Below are 19,613 nucleotides of genomic sequence, written 5' to 3'. Positions count from 1 at the left end.
TTGTTTGGTTATGAGTTGAAGATCAAGGGAAGAAGGTAAATTGTCATCACTGAGACGTTATTTTGATGCCGATTCTCGATGACTGTGGGTTCCCCATTCATCAGTCTGCACACAGTCTGCCATGGGCTTCTGGAAACCATGCAAAGTACTGTAAGCTTTTAGGTTTACAGCAGAATCAACCTAGCTGCCCACACTGCCTGTTCTCCCTATCACCGGAGTTAGCCTGGGACTGGAGTGAGTTCTCAATTTTGTTGATAGATTTTAATATTTATTTTCCTTTCAAATTTTAAGAAAGTTGGCCTTAGTACTATAAACACTGCTGGAAATAAACACATTATTAAAAAGCATATACCCATTAATCTTTTGGGGGTGTTTTACATGTAAAATACTCTTACAAATATAATCAATTTATATATGCAATATAATTGAGATGTGGTCCTTTAAACAGCCTGGTTTTCCATATACAGTGTACTTTTGAATTTAAATGCTCACTTAAAAAAGTAGATTATAGGCTGTAAGATGCTGTTATGCTTTGATTAATCAGGATGCAAGACACATACCCTTACTGTTGTGGGAAAAATTCTTCAGTCTGCACACACAAAAAATGTTTCTGAATGAAGTGAATAGATCACATTGAATTTGTGTGTTGTAAAGTACTCAAGGCATCAGCACATTTTATTAAATCATCTCCAGGAGATTCTTAGCTTTAAAAAAGCCATGATAATATGCACCAAAAAAGTCTTAAATGATCTCAGATTTTCAGCCTTTTAAAAGGCATTTCTGAGGCTCATTCATTGGCTGAAAATCTATTCAAGATCAAATGCTGGGTGTTATCCTTTGTAATTTCTTAAAAGGCTAGTGATAAAGTTTCCCAATCTATGATAAATTGATATAAGATTATAAAGATCAGAAATAGATCTTTTTATGTGAGTTTTAAGATTTTTTATCATCTGAGTTGAGGCTTAAACCAGCAAGTTTTATTCTTAATTATGGGATCTTCATAACTTGAAAATTAAGAATTACAAAAAGATGAAGACAGTTAACTATTGTGTAATGTGAATATTATTTTAAAGGGATCTGATTATGAGTTCTTACCAAAAAAATCCCCTACAAATACATTTCATGGTTTTTATCTTCAAGTCTGTGTGTGTATGTGTGTATATGTATTTAGGGGGAATGTATACTAGGAGGGAGTTTATGGAAACATGTTTAAGATGATCAAATGCTAGTAATGAAGTGTGTCCAAAGGAACAGATGTAAATTTGCCACTGGAAGAAATACACTCCACCATAGGCAGTCTATAACTTATGCTTGGCATTTTGGATAAATCTTTAAGTATGTAATTAGAGCTTCAAATGTGTTTTGGCTGGAAGTTGTCCCTCTAGGCAGGAACAAGATGCCTTTCATATTAGCTTCAATTTTTCATCTTTGCTGATGCCAGAGGCACCTCTCTAACCCTGTTTTCTAGAAATCCTTACTAGGTTATGGACTTTGACCAACGGTATCTAGTGCCACCTTGTGGACTGTCTAGATTTTACAGTTAGCAGTTTGTGGTTGGTGAACTAACTTTAAAGCAGGATGTTTGGTTGAAAACCACCTTGTGGAGGATATGAGTTTTTATCTGTACGTAAAACAAGTCATGTCTTGAAGAGATACTGAGGACTGTTTTTACAGCTTAAGCTGCTAAAGGATAACAGAGTGGGAAAGTGTTGAATTGGAAATCAGGATCCATATATATGTATGGATAGATATATATGCACAGGCATGTGTGAATGTCTCATTTTTTGTGATTATTTAAAAACGTCTATTTTGTTTAAAAAAAATCTGTTCTCTACATATTCGGTTATGTGAACAACAACAAACATGGAAATTAAAATAATGGTCAATGAAAGCCCCAACCAGGAAGTAAAGGACTAGAAAAATCTTTCATCAAAGAAGACTTGAAAATTTAAAAACACAATTATATACAGGGGCAAACGTTACCAAACATGGAAATCTTGCTGACCTAAAAATTAAACTATAAAATATTAAAATTTTCCCAAACATAGTTTATTTTTGGGGAAAACAATATTTTCTGCTTTAATAAGCTAGCAATGAAGAAAGAGACTTTTTTAAAAAAGTATTTTTATTAAATATTTCAGACATTCAAAAATGTACATACTGGGTAACTGGTCTCAGTTCTGTCAGTGTGTTCCCTGGCTTGTCACTTGACCTCTTGAAATTCAGATCCCCATAACTGGGGTATTGGGGTGGATCTAGTTATTTCTTCTTTATTCCTCTCTTTCAGTACTATGGATAATTTAGAAGATTGCTGTTTTCAAAAAGAATTTTTTTTTTTTTTTTTTGGAATACATAAGTCCTGAACTCACCCCTGAACTCCATGCTGCCATGTCCCCCTGCCCAGCGGCAATTGATCGCGGTTAGCAGTTTCTTGAGTCTTTTCCAGTTAAAGTCTATGTAACGTGAATGGAGGCATTCCATCCCTACTGTTCATCACCTTGGGGGGTGTGTGTGTGTGTGACCTTGGCAAGCATTCCATACCAGCACATGTGGATCTATTTCATTGTTTTTCATTCTGTGGTGTTTCCTTGTATGATTTCTAAAATTTCTGTTATTGATCCTCTGTTGATGGACATTTATGTAATAATAATTAAAAAAATAAACCCTTAAAAATAGCAAAATATATAAAATTTACCATTTTAACCATTTAGTGTACAATCATCATCACTCTCCATCTCCAGAAATTTTTTATCTTCCAAAACTGAAATTGTACCCATTAAACAGTAACTCCACATTCTCTCTTCCCCAGTCCCTGGCAACCACCATTCTACTTTCTGTCTCTATGATTTTGACTACTTGAGGTACCTCATATAAGTGGAATCATATGACAATTGTCCTTTTGTGTCTGGCTTATTTCACTTGGCATAATGTCCTCGAGGTTCATCCGTGTTGTAGTATGTATCAGAATTTCCTTCATTTTTAAAAATTATTTTTAATTAGGGATACATGATATTGTACATATTTATGGGGTACATGTGATATTTTGATACAAGCATTCAATGTGTAATGATCAAGTCAGGGTAATTGGGGTATCTTATCACCTCAAGCATGTATCAACTTTCCTTCCTTTTTGAGGCTGAATAATATCCCATTGCATGTATCGATGACATTTTGTTTATTCATCCACTGATGGACACTTACGTTGCTTCTACCTTTTAGCTATTGTGAATAATGCTACTGTGACCATAGGTGTACATAGCTGAAGACTTGGAAAATTATAAATTATTTTATATATGCAAAGTGTATAAAAGTTTAATTTTTTTCACTGAAGCTTTGATAATTTGAGTCTGTAAAACAAACTGACCATGGATTAACAGGAGAAAAGGCATACAGATTTATTAATGTACATATGGGCATGGGAGTCATACAAAATATGAAAAACTCAAATGTCCAGACAGCTGATGCTGTAAACCAAAAAGTATCTGAGACAGGTCTCAATCAATTGAGAGTTATTTTGCCAAGGTTGATGATACACCCAGGAAAAAAAGACACTAGCCACAATAGAATCTGTGGCCCACAGTTTTTTTCCAAAGAGGATTTTGAGTGCTTCCATATTTAAAGGGGAAAACATGGGCAGGAGAGAAAAGAAGTGTGGAAGAAAGAGGCAGGGAGTTGCAATCTTTTGAAGGTTTCATCAACGTTCAGTGGATCCACACTTTACATGTGAAAGGAGAGGGTAGAGGCATTTGTCTCATGCTCAGTGAATCTACATTTTTACGTAAGATAAGTAAACAGAATAGAGGAAGCAGTCAAATATGCATTTGTCTCAGGTGAGCAGAGGTATGACTTCTGGTTCTATCCTTTGTCCCGTTCTTCTGAAGATAAATTGTTATTGTCAGGGTGAAATTCAACAGAACTGTTTTAGGGTAAGGATCTTGAGGGCCCACAAAAAATTTGCTTGTGAGCAAATTGCGAGGGAGGTATGTAGGTAGTCTTTCATCTTTGTAGCTGTTGAGGAACAAAATGGGAGGCAGTTTTGTGTGACTCAGTTCTCAAGCTTGACTTTTTCCCTTAGGTATGGTGAATATGGGGTCCCAAAATTTTATTTTCCATTCACAACTCTTTAATACTATCTTGAGGTTACAGAAAGAATAGGGGCTTGAAGCTTGTCAAGACAGGTTATGGTGGCATGAGAGGTTATGGGAAGGAGAGAAGAGGCAAGGTGTGCTGCAAAGGTGGTCTTGTTATGCAGATGATCTCACAGGTAGCAGCCCTCAGAAAGGAAAAATGGGAGGCCGGGTACGGTGGCTCATGCCTGTAATCCCAGCACTTTGGGAGACCAAGGCAAGTGGATCACCTGAGGTCAGGAGTTCGAGACCAGCCTGGACAACATGGTGAAACCCCGTCTCTACTAAAAATACAAAATTAGCTGGGTGTGGTAGCGGGCGCCTATAGTCCCAGCTACTTGGGAGGCTGAGGCAGGAGAATAGCTTGAACCCGGGAGGCGGAGGTTGCAGTGAGCTGAGATCATGCCACTGCACTCTAGCCTGGGCAACAGAGCAAGACTCCATCTCAAAAAAAAAAAAAAAAAAGAGATGGGAGCCTGTGGTAGATGTTTCTATAAAACCTTTAAAGGTGTCAGGCTCTCAGTTAATCTTTCTTTGTTCTGGACAAGGTGGGGCTTCAGAAAAAGCCTGTTTGCATCTGTTGTTTACTTCACTTTATTTCCTCTACAGATGCAAATCCCCGTAAAAGACTCAGCTTTGCAGGCTGATTCTTGTGTTGCAGGTCCTCTGAATAGTCATCTCAGAATATGTCAAAGAAGTATATTTTGGAGTGAAACATTTCTTGGTTTCCTTTAGTCCCCCACTTGAAACTTGAAACTTTAGAACATTTCGCTTATTAATGTTTGGGCGCAGTGGCTCATGCCTGTAATCCCAACACTTCAGGAGGCTGAGGTGGGTGGATCGCTTGATCCCAGGAGTTTGAGATCAGCCTGGGAAATATGGCAAAAGCCCATCTCTACAGAGAAAAAAAAAATAATTTTAGCTAGTCACGGTGGCACGTGCCTGTAGTCCCAGCTATTCAGGAGGCTGAGGTGGGAGGATCACTTGAGCCTTGAGGGGGAGGTTGCAGTGACCTGAGGTGGTTCCACTCTATCCTGAGTGACAGAGAGAGACCCTGTCTCAAAAAAAAAAAAAAAAAAAAAAAAAACAACACAAAAGTGTCACTTATTAAAGTAGGATTGGTAGCTATGGAGAGATTTGGGTTAGAAGTTTTGAGATAAGAGGGAGCAAAACAAATTGGGATAAGCAGAAAAGAACAAATAGAAGTATGTCATGCCATATCTTCTTGAATCCGTCTCTTAGTTGTGATACTACATCAGTTAAACTGTTGTTTCCCATTGCAACAGGTGGCATTGCAGATGGGCTCTCAAAGTTAGGCCAAACATCTTTGATAAGAGACATTTCTATGAAAACAGAGAAAAATAACGTTAACATTTGAAACAGCCTATAAATTAGTTTCTTTAGAGTCTGGAGGGCAGTCAGTTGAGAAGATGCCCAGATTTGGGTTAGAAACATCTTCAGTTGAAACAGACAGGCAGTGGCAATCTGGCAGATTTTCCAGGGTTGTAGTTTTTGTTTTTTTTTTTAGTTTTTGTGGGTACATAGGTGTATACATGGGGTACATGAGATATTTTGGTACAGGCATGCAATGCATAATAATCACATCATGGAAAACTGGGTATCCATCCCCTCAAGCATTCGTCCTTTGTATTACAAACAATCCAATTATATTCTTTTAGTTATTTTAAAATGTACTGGTAAATTATTATTAACTATAGTCAACCTGGTATGCTATCAAATACTAGGTCTTATTCACTCTTTCTAACTACTTTTTTGTACCCATTAACCATCCCCACTTCCTCCCCTCCCCTCACTACCCTTCCCAGCCTCTGGTAACCATCAGTCTACACTCTTATCTCCATGAGTTCAATTGTTTTGATTTTTAGATCTCATAAATAAGTGAGAACATGCAATGTTTATCTTTCTATGCCTGGCTTATTTCACTTAACATATTGACCTCCAATTCCATCCTTGTTGTTGCAAATAATAGAATCTAATTCTTTTTTGTGGCTGCAGAGTACTCCATTATGTATAGGTATCACATTTTCTTTATGCATTCATCTATTGATGGACACTTAGGTTGCTTCCAAATTTTGGCTATGGTGAACAGTGCTACAACAAATATGGGAGTACAGATATCTCCTTGATATACTGATTTCCTTTCTTTTGGGTATATGCCCAGCAATGGGATTGCTGGATTGCATGGTAACTGAATTTTTAGTTTTTTGAGGAATCTCAAAACTTCTCCAAAGTGGTTTTACTAATTTACATTCCCACCAACAGGGTATGAGTGTTTCCTTTTCTCCAAATCCTTACTGGCATTTGTTATTGCCTGTCTTTTCTATATAAGCCATTTTAACTGGGGTAAGATGATATCTCACTGTAGTTTTGATTTGCATTTCTCTGATAATCAATGATATTGAACACCTTTTCATATGCCTGTTTGTCATTTGTGTTTCTTCTTTTGAGAAATGTTTGTTCAAATCTCTTGCTTATTTTTAATCAGATTATTAGATTTTTTTCCTATAGAGTTGTTTGAGCTCCTTATATATTCTGGTTATTAATCTTTTGTCAGATGGGTAGTTTGTAAATATTTGCTCTCATTCTGTGGGTTGTCTCTTCACTTTATTGCTTGTTTCCTTTTCTGTACAGAAGCTTTTAAACTTGATGTGATCCTTTTTATCCATTTTTGCTTTGATTGCCTGTGCTTGTGAGGTATTACTCAAAATTTTGCCCAGAACAATGTCCTGGAGAATTTCTCCAGTGTTTTATTGTAGTACATTCATAGTTTGAGGTCTTAGACTTAAGTCTTTAATCCAGTTTGATTTGATTTTTATATAACACAAGAGATATAGATAAAATTTGTTCTTCTGCATATGGTTATCCAGTTTTCCCAGCACAATTTATTGAAGAGACTGTCTTTTCTGTAATGTATGCTTTTGGCACCTTTGTTGAAAATGTATTCACTGTAGGTGTATGGATTTGTCTCTGGGTTTTCTATTCTGTTCCATTGGTCTATGTGTCTGTTCTTATGCCAGTACCATGTTGTTTTGGTTACCATAGCTCTGTAGTATAATTTGAAGTTAGCTAGTGTGATTCCTACAGTTTTGTTCTTTGCACTCAGGATAGCTTTGGCTAGTCTGGGTCTTTTGTGGTTTCATAAACATTTTAGGATTGTTTTTTCTATTTCTGTGAAGAATGTCATTGGTATGTGAATAGGGATTACATTAAATCTGTAGATTGCTTTGGGTAGTGTGGACATTTTAACAATATTGATTCTTCCAATCCATGAACATGGGATTTCTTTCCATTTCTTGGTGTCCAATTTATTTCAACAGTGTTTTATAGTTTTCATTATAGAGATCTTTCAATTCCTTGTTTAATTCCTAAGTATTTAATTTTACGTTTGGCTATTGTAAATGGGATTACTTTTTAAATTTCTTTTTCAGATTGTTCACTGTTGGCATATAGAAATGTTACTGATTTTTGTATGTTAATTTTATGTCCTGCAACTTTACTGAATTTATTTATCAGTTCTAATAGTATTTTGGTTGTGTCTTTAGGTTTTTCCAAATATAAGATCATATCATTTGCAAACAAGGATAATTTCACTTCTTCCGTTTCAATTTGATACGCTTTATTTTTTTCTCTTGTCCGATCATTCTAGCTAAGACTTTCAGTACTATGTTGAATAACAGTGGTGAAACTCGGCATTCTTGTTGTGTTCCTGATCTTAGAGGAAAGGCTTTCATTTCATTTTTTTATCCATTCAGTATGATACTATCTGTGGGTCTGTTATATGTGGCTTTTATTATGTTGAGGTGTATTTCTCCTATTCCCAGTTTTTTTGTGAGTTTTTATCATGAAAGAATGTTGAACTTTGTCAAATGCTTGCTCAGCCTCAGTTGAAATAATTATATAGTTTTTGTCTTTCATTCTGATGATATGTTGTATCACATTGATTGATTTTTATATGTTGAGTCATTCTTGCATCCCTGGAATAAATCTCACTTGGTTATGATGAATGATCTTTTTAATATATTGTTGAATTAGGTTTGCTAGTATTTTGTTGAATATTTTTGTATTAATATTTATCAGAGATATTAGCCTGTAGTTTTCTTTTTTTGATGAATTTTGCCTGGTTTTGACATCAGGGAATACTGGCTTTGTAGAACTTATTTGAAAGTATTCCCTCCTCTATAATAGTTTCAGTGGAATTGGTATCAGTTCTCCTTTAAACATTTGGTAGAATTCAGCAGTGAAGCAATTGGATCCTGGGCTTTCCTTACTGGGAGATTTTTTTGTTGTTGTTGTTCTGTTTGGGTTTGGGATTTCTTCATGGTTTAATTTTTATAGGTTGTATGTGTCTAGCGTTTGCCAATTTCTTCCATATTTTCCAATTCATTGCCATATAGTTACTCATACTAGACACTAATTATCCTTTGCTTTCTGAGGTATCAGCTGTAATATCACCTTTTTCATCTCTGATTTTATTTATTTGAATCTTCTCTCTTTTATTCTTAGCCTGGCTAAAGGTTTGTCAATTTTGTTTAACTTTTCAAAAAGCCAACTTTTTGCTTCAAAGATCTTTTGTATTGTTTTCTTCACTTCAATTTCATTTATTTCTGCTCTGATCTTTATTATTTCTTCTACTAATTTTGGATTTGGTGTGCTCTTGCTTTTTTAATTCTTTAAGATTCATTGTTATGTTGTTTATTTGAATTTTTCTACTTTTTTGATGTTTCTGGCTATAAATTTCTCTTTTTGTACCGCTTTTGCTGTGTCCCATAGCTTTTGGTATGTTGTGTCTCCATTATCATTTGTTTCAAGAAAGTTTTCAACTTCCTTCTTAATTTCTTCATTGATCCACTGGTTATTCAGGATCATATTGTTTAATTTCCATGCATTTGTATAGTTTCCAGAATTCCTCCTGTCACTGATTTGTAGTTTTATCCCACTGTTTTTAGAGAAGATGCTTGATATTATTTCAGTTTTTTTGAATGTTTTATGACTTTTTTTGTGACCTAACATATAGTTTATTTTTGAGAATGATCCATGTGCTGAGAAAAAGAATGTGTATTCTGCAGCCATTGGATGACATGTTCCATAAATATCTATTAGATCCATTTGTTTTATGGGGCAGATTAAGTCATATGTTTCCTTGTTGATTTTCTGTACAGTGCTAAAAATGAGGTATTGACATCTCCGGCTATTATTGTATTGGAGTCTATCTCTCTTTAGCTCTAATAATATTTGCTTTATATATTTGGGTGCTCCAGTGTTTGGTGCATGTATATTTACTATTGTTATGTCCTCTTGCTGAATTGATCCCTTTACCATTATTATATAATGACCTTCTTTGTTTCTTCCTATAGTTTTTGTCTTGTAATCTATTTTGTCTGAAATAAGTGTGACTACTCCTGCTCATTTTTGGTTTCCAATGGCATGGAACAGATTTTTTTATCCGTTTATTTTTCTGTCTATGTGTGTCTTTATAGGTAAAACGTGTTTTTTTTTTTTTTTTTTTTTTTGTAGGTGACAGATCAATGGATTTTTTTTTTTTTTTTTTTTTTTTTTAAATTCATTCAACCACTCTGTGTGTTTTGATTGGGGAGTTTAGTCCATTTAATTTACTGTTATTATTGATAAGTAAGGACTCACTCCTGCCAGTTTGTTATTTGTTTTCTGGGCTTCTCTTCCTACTTTCTTTTCTTCTTGTCTTCCTTTTATTGAAGGTGATTTTCTCTGGTGATATTTTAGTTTCTCGCTTTTTAGTTTCTGAATCTGTTGTATGTTTTTTTGTTTGAGGTTACCGTGAGGCTTGCAAATACTATCTTATAACCCATTATTTTAAGCTGATAAAAATTTAACACTCTTTTCATAAAGAAACAAACCAATGAGCAAAAAGAAAACTGATAAAAATTCTGCACTGTTTCCCTACTTCTTAACTCTTTGTTTTTTATATTTACATTTTATTTTACTATGTCTTGAAAAGTTGTTGTAGTTACTATTTTTGATTGGTTCATTGTTTAGTCTTCTTAGAATGAGAGTAGTTTACATTACCATACAGTGTTAGAATATTCTGTGTTTTTCTGTGTACTGACTGTTTCCAATTAGTTTTATGCCTTCAATTGATTACTTATTCCTCAGTAACATCCTTTTCTTTCTGATTGAAGTACTCCCTTTAGCATTTCTTGCATAACAGGTCTGATGTTGATGAAATCTCTCAGCTTTTGTTTGTCTGTGAAAGTCTTTATTTCTCCTTCATGTTTGAAGAATATTTTCACTGGATATACTACTCCAGGACAAAGTGGTTTTTGTCCTTCAGCACTTTAAATATGTCATGCCACACTCTCGTGGCCTGTAAGTTTTCCACTGGAAAGTCTGCTGCCAGATGTATTGGAGCTTCATTGCATGTTATTTGTTTCTTTTGCTGCTTTTAGGATCTTTTTTTTTTTTTTTATCCTTGACCTTTGAGAATTTGATTATTAAATGCCTTGAAGTAGTCTTCTTTGGATTAAATCTTGGTGTTTGATAACCTCCTTGTACTGGGATATTGATATCTTTCTCTAGGTTTGGGAAGTTCTATGTTTTTATCCCTTTGAATAAACTTTCTACTCCATTTATTTCTCTACCTCTTCTTTAAGGCCAACAACTCTTAGATTTGCTGTTTCGAGGCTATTTTCTGTATCCTGTAGGTATTCTTCATTGTGTTTTATTCTTTAGTCTCTTCTGAAGGTGTATATTCAAATGGCCTGTCTTCAGACTCACCAATTCTTTCTTCTGATTGATTAATTCTGCTATTAAAAGACTCTGATGCATTCTTCAGTATGTCAATTGCATTTTCAACTCTAAGGTTTCTGCTTAATTTTTATAAATTATTTCAATCTCTGTTAAATTTGTCTGAAAAAACTCTGAATTCCTTCTCTGTGTTATCTTGAATTTTGCTGTTTCCTCAAAACAGCTATTTTGAATTCTGTTTCCGAAAGGTCACATATCTCTGTTTCTCCAGGATTGGTCCTTGGTGCCTTATTTAGTTCATTTGGTGAGGTGATGTTTTCCTGGATGGTGTTGATACTTGCAGATGTTTGTCTGGGTCTGGGCATTGAAGACTTAGGTATTAATTATAGTCTTTTCAGTCTGGGCTTGTTTGTACCCATCCTTCTTGTGAAGGCATTCAGGTATTTGAAATGACTTGGATGTTGTTATCTAAGCTGTACCTGATTTAGAGGGCACCCCAAGCCTGGTAGCATTGTGATTCTTACAGACTTATAGAGGTACCATCTTGATGGTCTTGGACAAAATCTGGGAGAATTCTCTGTATTATAAAGCAGAGACTCTTGTACTCTTCCGTTACTTTCTCCCAAACAAATGGAGTCTTTCTCTTTCTCTCTGTTCTGAGCCACCTAAAGTTGGTGGTGGAGTGACAAAATCACTGTTGTGGCTACCACCACTATGACCATACTGGGTCAGACCTGAAGCCAGCACAGCACCGGGTCTCACCCAAAGCCTGCTATAATCACTCCCTGGCCACTGCCTATGTTCACTCAAGGCCCTGGGGCTCAACAATCAGCAAATGGCAAAGCCAGCCAGGCCTGTGTCTTCTTCTCAGGGTGGTAAGTTCCCCAGGCCCCAGGTGGGTCCAGAGGTGCCATCCAGGAGCTAGGGATTAGAGGTCAAAAACCTTAGATGTCTACCTGCTGTTCTATTGTACTGCAGCTGACCTGGCATTCAAACTACAAGACACAGTGCTTAACACTCTTCCCTCCCATTTTCAAAGGCAGAGGAGTCTCGCTCTGTGGCCACTGCCACCAAAGGCCCATGGGGAGTTTTGCCAGACTACTGCCAATGTTCCCTCAAGGCCCAGTGGCTCTTTAGTCAGCTTGTGGTGAATGCTTCCTGGCCTGGGACTCACCCTTCAGGGTGGTGACCTCCCCTCTAGCCCAGGGCAGGTCCAGAAATGCCATCCAAGAGCCAAGTCCTGGAATGGGGATCCCAAGAGCCTATTTGGTGGTCTACCCGGCTTTGGCTGAGCTGGTACCTAAGGTGTAAGACAAAGTACTCTTTACTTTTCCCTCTGCTTCCTCAAGCAGATGGAGTTTTGCCCTGTAGCCATCAGATGTGGGAATGTTCTGAGTCTCACCTGATGCCAGTAAGTCTCAGAAGCTCACCCAAGGCCCTCAACATAATATGTGGGTAATACTGCTGGTTGTTTAGGACCCAAGGGCTCTTCAGTTAGCAGGTGATGTATGCTGCCAGGTCTGGGTTCTTTCCTTCAAGACAGCTGATTCTCCTCTGGCCTAGGGTGTGTCTAGAAATGTTATCTGGGAGCTAGGGCTGGAATGGGGATCTTTCGACCTTGACTTGGTGCCCTTTCCTGCTGTGGCTGAGTTGGTATTCAAGATGCAAGACAAAGTCCTCCCCACTCTTCCCTCTCCTCTCAAGTGGAAGGAAGGGATTTCTTTTGGAGCCTTGAGCTGTACAACCTGGGTTTAGGGGAGAGGTGATGCCAGCACTGACTTAGTTGCCCTAGTAGGTGTTTCAGTAGGTCACATACTCCCATAGTCCACTGTCTCTGGGCCCTGCTCAGCAGTAGGACTCTCCTATGAGTTGCAGTCCTTGTGGCCTAGACTGCCTTTCTAGTTTATTTAGATCTCCTGAGCACTTTAGCCCATGGTGGTGAGGCTTGTGGGCACTCAAGTTCCAACCACTGGGATCAGCAATACCTCTCTGGCTAGGGCTGTTTTAAATGCTCCCTCTGTGGGTGGGTGTTGGCTGAGTTTGGTCCAGTTTTTCTTTCTGCTGTAAGAAAGGCAGCACTGAGTTCAATGCCTCACAATTGCTGTGCTCTCCCTTTCCCCAGGATACAGAAATGCTCTCTGCACTGCGCTGCCACTGCTGGGGGATGGAGGGATTTTGTGTCAGCAACTCAAGACTGTTTTTTCTACCTCTTCAGTGCCTCTTTCAGTGATATGAAGTTAAAACCAGGTACTTTGAGTGCTCACCTGATTTTTGGTTCTTATGAAGATGCTTTTTGGTGTGTAGATAGTTGTTAAATTGGTGTCCCTTTCGGGGGGACGATCAGTGAAGCCTTCTATTCTGCCATCTTACTCTGCCTCCTATCCTCATTCTGTTTTATCTATATCATTCTTCTTTTATTCCTTCAATGTGAAATAACCTTTAAATAACCTCTAAACTAGACAGAATTGCATTTCCATGAACAAAAACTACATCTTTATGTCTTATTTATAAACTTCCCTACCAAAAACACATCCTATCTTGTATATTTTCCATACAGAATTGTTTTCTTTATATCTAATATTTTAAATTATATAAATTAACTATACTTTTAACTACTACTAATGAGTAACCCTCATTTCCAGTGAAAAACCAAGAAAGTTAGAAATTTCCATTGTTATGTACCAGATGGAGAGCCCAGGACAGAGGACAGAACTGTGATAACAATGCCTGAAGGATTCAACATTTCCTGACTTGCCCAGGAGACCAAGCTGGGCCAGGGAAGATGGGGCCATATTGGGCTTAGCTCTGTTCTGTAGCCCAGACATTGTGGACACACATATTTCCCCAGGCCTCACCATGGCCACCTGTCTAGACTCTACAATCTAAAGGCTCAACATCAAGGACATAAACTCACAGCAAGTTGCATGCAAGGATTTGGGGGAGCCCAGAAGCCAGCCTACATAGCTTTAGCACACTGAAAAATAATTATCAAAATGTAGGAGCTAAGTAATTTGAATACATGGGGGTATAGTACAAAAACACATAACAGAGGCTGGCAAGGGTGAATGGTAGGGAGAAGGAACTGGTAGGGAGAAGGGAATGGTAGGGAGAGGGAAACTGGAGAGGATAGAGAGAAGTAGGCTAAAGGGTACAAACATACAGTAAAATATATTTTTTATATATATATATAATCTATTCTATAATGTTTGATAGCAGAGTAGGATGACTGTATTAGCAAAAGGGTATCATACTCAGGTGGTGGATACCCTAAATACCCTGACTTGATCACTAATATATACATATAACAAAATTTCTCATGTACCCCATAAATTTGTACAAGTACAAAAAATAAAGTCAAAAAAATCACAGAAGCAAAAGTTTTATGACTTTAAAACATGTAGTAGAGACAGTATAAATTGGTTTGACCAGTAGACCCATGCAAAAATGCTTAAAATTCTGAAGACATTTCTATTTTATTATACCAACAATTTAAAAACTAGCTGTATTTATCTAAGATTGCTAGTCATGTGAACTTGAAAATCATTTGGACTTATTTACTGAATTTATGAGGGATCATTTATGTCAATTTTGTACCATGTAGACAATATATAAACACAGAAATGTACAAATGTATACATAAAAATGCAGACAAACACAGATTTTATAGATTTTATTTTAAAATTTTGCCATGAGACAGGTAAAACTCCTTAGTTTAAAAGGACTGTTGGATTAAACTGTGCCTCTGTAAATGTAACAAGTTAAAATTTATCTATGCCACATGGTTTAAGTCCCTACTAAGTTTAAAGGAAACAGGGTAGCAAATTTACTGTCAAACTAAAGAGAATTTAAGCTTTTTCAAGAAAAAGTTTGGGTGTGCATTACAGACACAGAAGAAGTTTAAAAATAGACATCAAGATAACACAAAATCATAGGAATTCATCACATACTTTATAAGGAGACCAATTTTAGTTAGATACGTAACTTCCAATTTAGTTTCTGTGTTTTTACCAGACCATGGAGCTCAGGGCAGTGAACAGGGCTTACAAGGCTTTTGTAGTTTCCAGGGCCCAGTGCTTTCTATGTGGAAAGCAGGCGCAGCTGGAAGGCAGAGCACCTAGATCCCCAGAAACTAAGGATCCCATTTTTACACTGAATCCCAGGTGCCCCAGAGCTGAGGCAAAAGGCCAAGAGGGAAATGTCATGGGGCTAGGCTGTGCAACAATTCTACAGTGCACCTCACTGCAAGGACATTTTCTTTGAGGCTACTGGGAAACCTAATGCCAATTAGCCCACTCCGTGATCAGCCTATCCCCCATGGGAATTTTATACCTCGGTAGCAAGTGTTCCTACAGCCTGCAAGTGTCCAAACTGTGCTTTTCTTATCTAAATATTCAAACAGTTAGTCTCATTTCAGTAATAACCATTCACTGAACAGCTGTCAGCCACCTCTAAAACTGCAGTGACCTATCAGCCATCGAATACCCAAAGGTTAAGTGTTCTTTCACAGTAAAAAGTAACCCCTGGTATTCCTAAAAGCCAAGGAGATTGGGAAACTCAATGCAAAACGGAGTAGAGCTTTAGACCTGAGAGTAGCCTGCCCAGGACTCTTGGGGTTCCATGAGGAATACAGAAGACCCTAATGATATGGACAGGAGACAAGAAAATACTGGGTAGAAGAGGGCAGTTCCCCTGCAAATGCCCCATCCTCAAGCCTGGATACCTGCGGCCCTAAATGGGAACAGCCATACCTGTTTTCATGCCCAAGAAGTTGCCTTTTGGCCCACCATACCCCCTATCCTGTACCCATATAAACCCCAAACCCCTGCTCCAGCAGGAGATAAGCAGATGAATAGAAGAGCAGAAGAGCGGTAGAGAAGGAGAGAAGAGAAGGAATGTCAGGAGTTCAGCTGGGGACGGTCGGAGAATTGGCTGCTGGATGGCCCAACTCTAGGGGAAGATCACCTTCCCACTCCATACACTTTCCAGTTCCCCATCTATCCTGCTGAGAGCCACCTCCACCACCCAATAAAACCCCACATTCACCATTCTTCAAGTCCATGTGTGACCCACTTCTTCTGGGATGCTGGACTCTTGTCAGGATTCAGAAAGCTGTCACACAGGCCCTCTGCCATTGCAAAAAAGCAGAGGGTCTGCTGAACTGGTTAACAATTAAGCCGTCTGTGGATGGCAAGGCTAAAAGAGTGGACTGTAACACATGCCAACTTGGGATCTGGGACTCACAGACTCCCACTCCTGGACGCTGCTGTGAGTCTGAAACCCAGTGCTCCAGCTTCTGCGCCTGTCCATCTACATGCTCCCCATCCCATAAGGAGTTTGAGCAGCAGCAGCAACCCAATAGACGAGCCACACCCCTGTCACATGTCCTGGAAGGGGGTCAGGGAACTCTCTCATTTCACTAACAAAGGGGTATGTGCTGCCTCTGTGTTCTTCAAGCAGTCTCAGGGCCACCAGAAGTCCCCTCTAGATCTCTTCATGTGGTATTGAATGCCACAAAAAAGGAAGGAGTAGAAGTAAATGGGAAAACAAGTCTTAGAGCAACCATTTGGAAAGATTTTAAACCTTCCAAAAAACAATTAAGTTTTACATTTTTTTCTCAGCAAAAATTATACCAACAAGAAAGAAAGTGAACAAAGGGATGGAACATATAACTTTTTTACAACAGGTTTCATTCAACAGGAAAACTTTTAGGGAGAAACAAGATCCAAAAGAAAAAAAGCAGATGGACCATTAAAAAAAAATGTATATATAGCCTGAATATCAGCTTTTTATTAAGCTGACTTTTGCCTACAGAGCTCTTAAAAAATCTTCTCAAATCTCTTACTGTCAGATTTTTAAACCAAAGGTATTTTCCGAGTGACTCAGAGCCAAAACCAATAAGCCTTTTATGACTTAACCAAAGACTCATGAGGCATCTTCTAAGAGGCACAAAGCAGTCCTCACAACCTTCGCAAAACCACCCCAAAGAAAGGTCAAAGAAAGGAAAGTTTTAGTAGCTACAAATGGGGTACAATCTACATTTCTGTCCAGCAATATTGTCTAGGATGTCAGCTTCTCAGCTGACCATCAGCATACACATTGTACATACAATTGTATACCCCATAGATGGAGGATTAAAAGAGACAAAATATCAATAAGACAGGCCAGAAGCTGTCCATGGAAGGGAAAAGGATCTGGGAAGGCAAGGCAGGCGGATCACGAGGTCAGGAGATCGAGCCCAGCCTGACCAACATGGTGAAACCCTGTCTCTACTAAAAATACAAAAATTAGCCAGGTGTGGTGGCATGCGCCTGTAATCCCAGGTATTCAGGAGGCTGAGGCAGGAGAATCACTTGAACCCAGGAGGCGGAGGTTGCAGTGAGGCAAGATCGTGCCACTGCGCTCCATACTCAGAGTGACAGAGTGAGGTTCCATCTCAAATACATAAATAAAAAAAAAAAAAAAAAAAAAATAAATAAATAAATGGATGCCCCTAAAAGTCAAGAATCACACACATATTACACCAATTTTTATTTATTTAGTTTTAGAAACAGGTTCTCTATTGCCCAGGTTGAGTGCAGTGGCACAATCGTAGCTCACTGTATCCTTGAACTCTTGGGCTCAGGGGATCCTCCTGCCTCAGTCTTCTGAGTAGCTGTAGGACTACAGGTGCAAGCCACCATGCCTGTTTTGTTTTTGTTTTGTGTGTGTTTTTTTTTTTTTTTTTTTTGAAGGGAGGTCTTGCTGTGTTGCCCAGTCTGGTCTTGAACTCCTCAAGCAACCTTCCCCTCTTGGCCTCACATGGGGCAGTGATTACAGGTGTGAGCCACTGTGCCTGGCCCAAATAAATTTCCTAATAAATGTTTCTCTCTCTTTTTTTTCCTCCTGAGTTAAAGGACTTACATCACCAAGACACTGGTTCCCTGATGGGAATCAGACCTAGGCTGAAGTGGTGAAAGTATAGAATCTTAACTAGCAGACTATTAGGTGGAGTGTCCTTCTTTGCAAATCTTACAGGGGATTTTAAGTTTAAATCTGATTTCTGCTTTGCTTCTTTTTTTTTTTTTTTTAAATCTTGCCAAGGGAGTTTCTAAGGCTATATTCCTTTTGTATCTTTTCATAGATACTGATAAGATAGCTGTTTAAGATAAAAGTTTTAAAAAATGTTTATTTTAAGTATAGTCAATTTATTTATTCCATAAGTGAACTAGTTTGGATACATTTTTTTCCTGTTAATCCAGCTTGGAAAGGGAGCAAGGCAGATTCTTACTTCCCTCATTTGACCTGAGTGCCATAGACAGAGATCCGATAAAAGTGACTCAGGAAAACATTTCTCACCTTTCTTTGTTGGCTTTGATCAGTTGCTCCAAAATCTCATCCATAGGCTCCAGAACAGAGTGATTTGTTATCCTGCTGACAACACCGAGACTGTAGGGAAGCTGAAAAATTTCCCATGAAATTTTACTAATTTGAATCTATAAAACAAACTGATAATGGACAGATTAACAGGGGAAAAAGGACATACAAATTTATTAATGTGCATATCAGGTGGAAGTTATACAAAGTGTGAGAAACTCAAAGAAATGGCCAGATGGTTGGTGCTTTTATACTATCTCGAGAATACAGAAAGAATAGGGGCTTGAAGCTTGTCAAGACAGGTTATGGTGACATGAGAGATTATGGGAAGGAGAGAAGAGGCAAGGCGTGCTGCAAAGGTGGTCTTGTTATGCAGATGATCTCACAGGTAGCAGCTTTCAGGAAGAAGAGATGGGAGCCTGTGGTAGATGTTTCTATAAAACCTTTAAAGGTATCTGGTTCTCAGTTAATTTTTCCCAGATCTGGGCAATGGGGGCTTCAGAAAAAGCCTGTTTGAATCTATTGTTTACTTCACTTTATTTCTTCTACAGATGCAGATCTCTTCCACAAAAGACAGCTTTGCAGGCTGGTTCTTGTGTTTGCAGGCCCTCTGAATAGTCATCTCAAAATATGTCAAAGAAGTATACTTTGATGTGAAATATTCTTGATTTTCTTTAAAAGTATTGAGGATAAGCACATCAACATACATATATCACTACTGAGCTCCCCGGCACTATCAAATCTTAAGATTCTGCCATATTTTATTCTACATTTACCATATTCTATTTTTAAAATAATCAAAACATTACAGATTTAGCTGAGGCCCCTTTTACACCCCTCTCCATATCAATCTCCTGTCTCCCTTCCCAGATAAGCCCACAATCTTGAGTTTGCTGTTTATTATTTCCATGTATATTGTTATATTGAAATGGGAGAGTTCCCTGGGCCCCCTCACAGGATGTGCAACAGAAGCATGGCTCTCTGTTCTGCCACCATGAGCTCAAACCACTTAAGGGAGAGGGAGCATACAGATGGTAGGCACAGGAACTGGGGTGAGTGCTTTTGGGCTCCAACCCCATGGCAGCATCTAGGGGTGGGTGTCTGTGACTCCCAAAGCCCAAGTGGGCGTGTGTTACAATGCGCCCTTTTAGCCTTGCTGTCTGTAGATGGCCTAAGTGTTAACCAGCTCAGAGGACCTTCTGCCTTTTTGCAAAGGCAGAGAGCCAATGTGATAGCTTTCCGTATTCTGAGCATGAGCATCCTGGAAGAATTGGATCACACACGAACTTGAAGAGTGAATGTAGGGGTTTTATTGAGTGGTGGAGGTGGCTTTCAGCGGGATGGATGGGGAGCTGGAAGGGGGATGAAGTGGGAGGATGATTTTCCCCTGGA

General features: G+C 38.3%; 1 long non-coding RNA gene across 1 annotated transcript in view; it reads left to right on the top strand.

Moving 5' to 3' along the window:
- The first annotated feature begins 12,797 nt into the window (after positions 1–12,797).
- LOC129058738 (uncharacterized) overlaps positions 12,798–19,613 on the top strand; it is a 45,440-nt gene continuing 38,624 nt past the window's right edge. The window contains exon 1 of the long non-coding RNA XR_008524072.2: positions 12,798–13,115. This is a non-coding gene — a long non-coding RNA (uncharacterized LOC129058738). The remainder of the gene's footprint in view (positions 13,116–19,613) is intronic.

Source organism: Pongo abelii, chromosome 2, assembly GCF_028885655.2.
Source record: "Pongo abelii isolate AG06213 chromosome 2, NHGRI_mPonAbe1-v2.0_pri, whole genome shotgun sequence".
Lineage (NCBI taxonomy): Eukaryota > Metazoa > Chordata > Mammalia > Primates > Hominidae > Pongo > Pongo abelii.
This window is presented reverse-complemented; position numbering and strand designations above follow the sequence as displayed.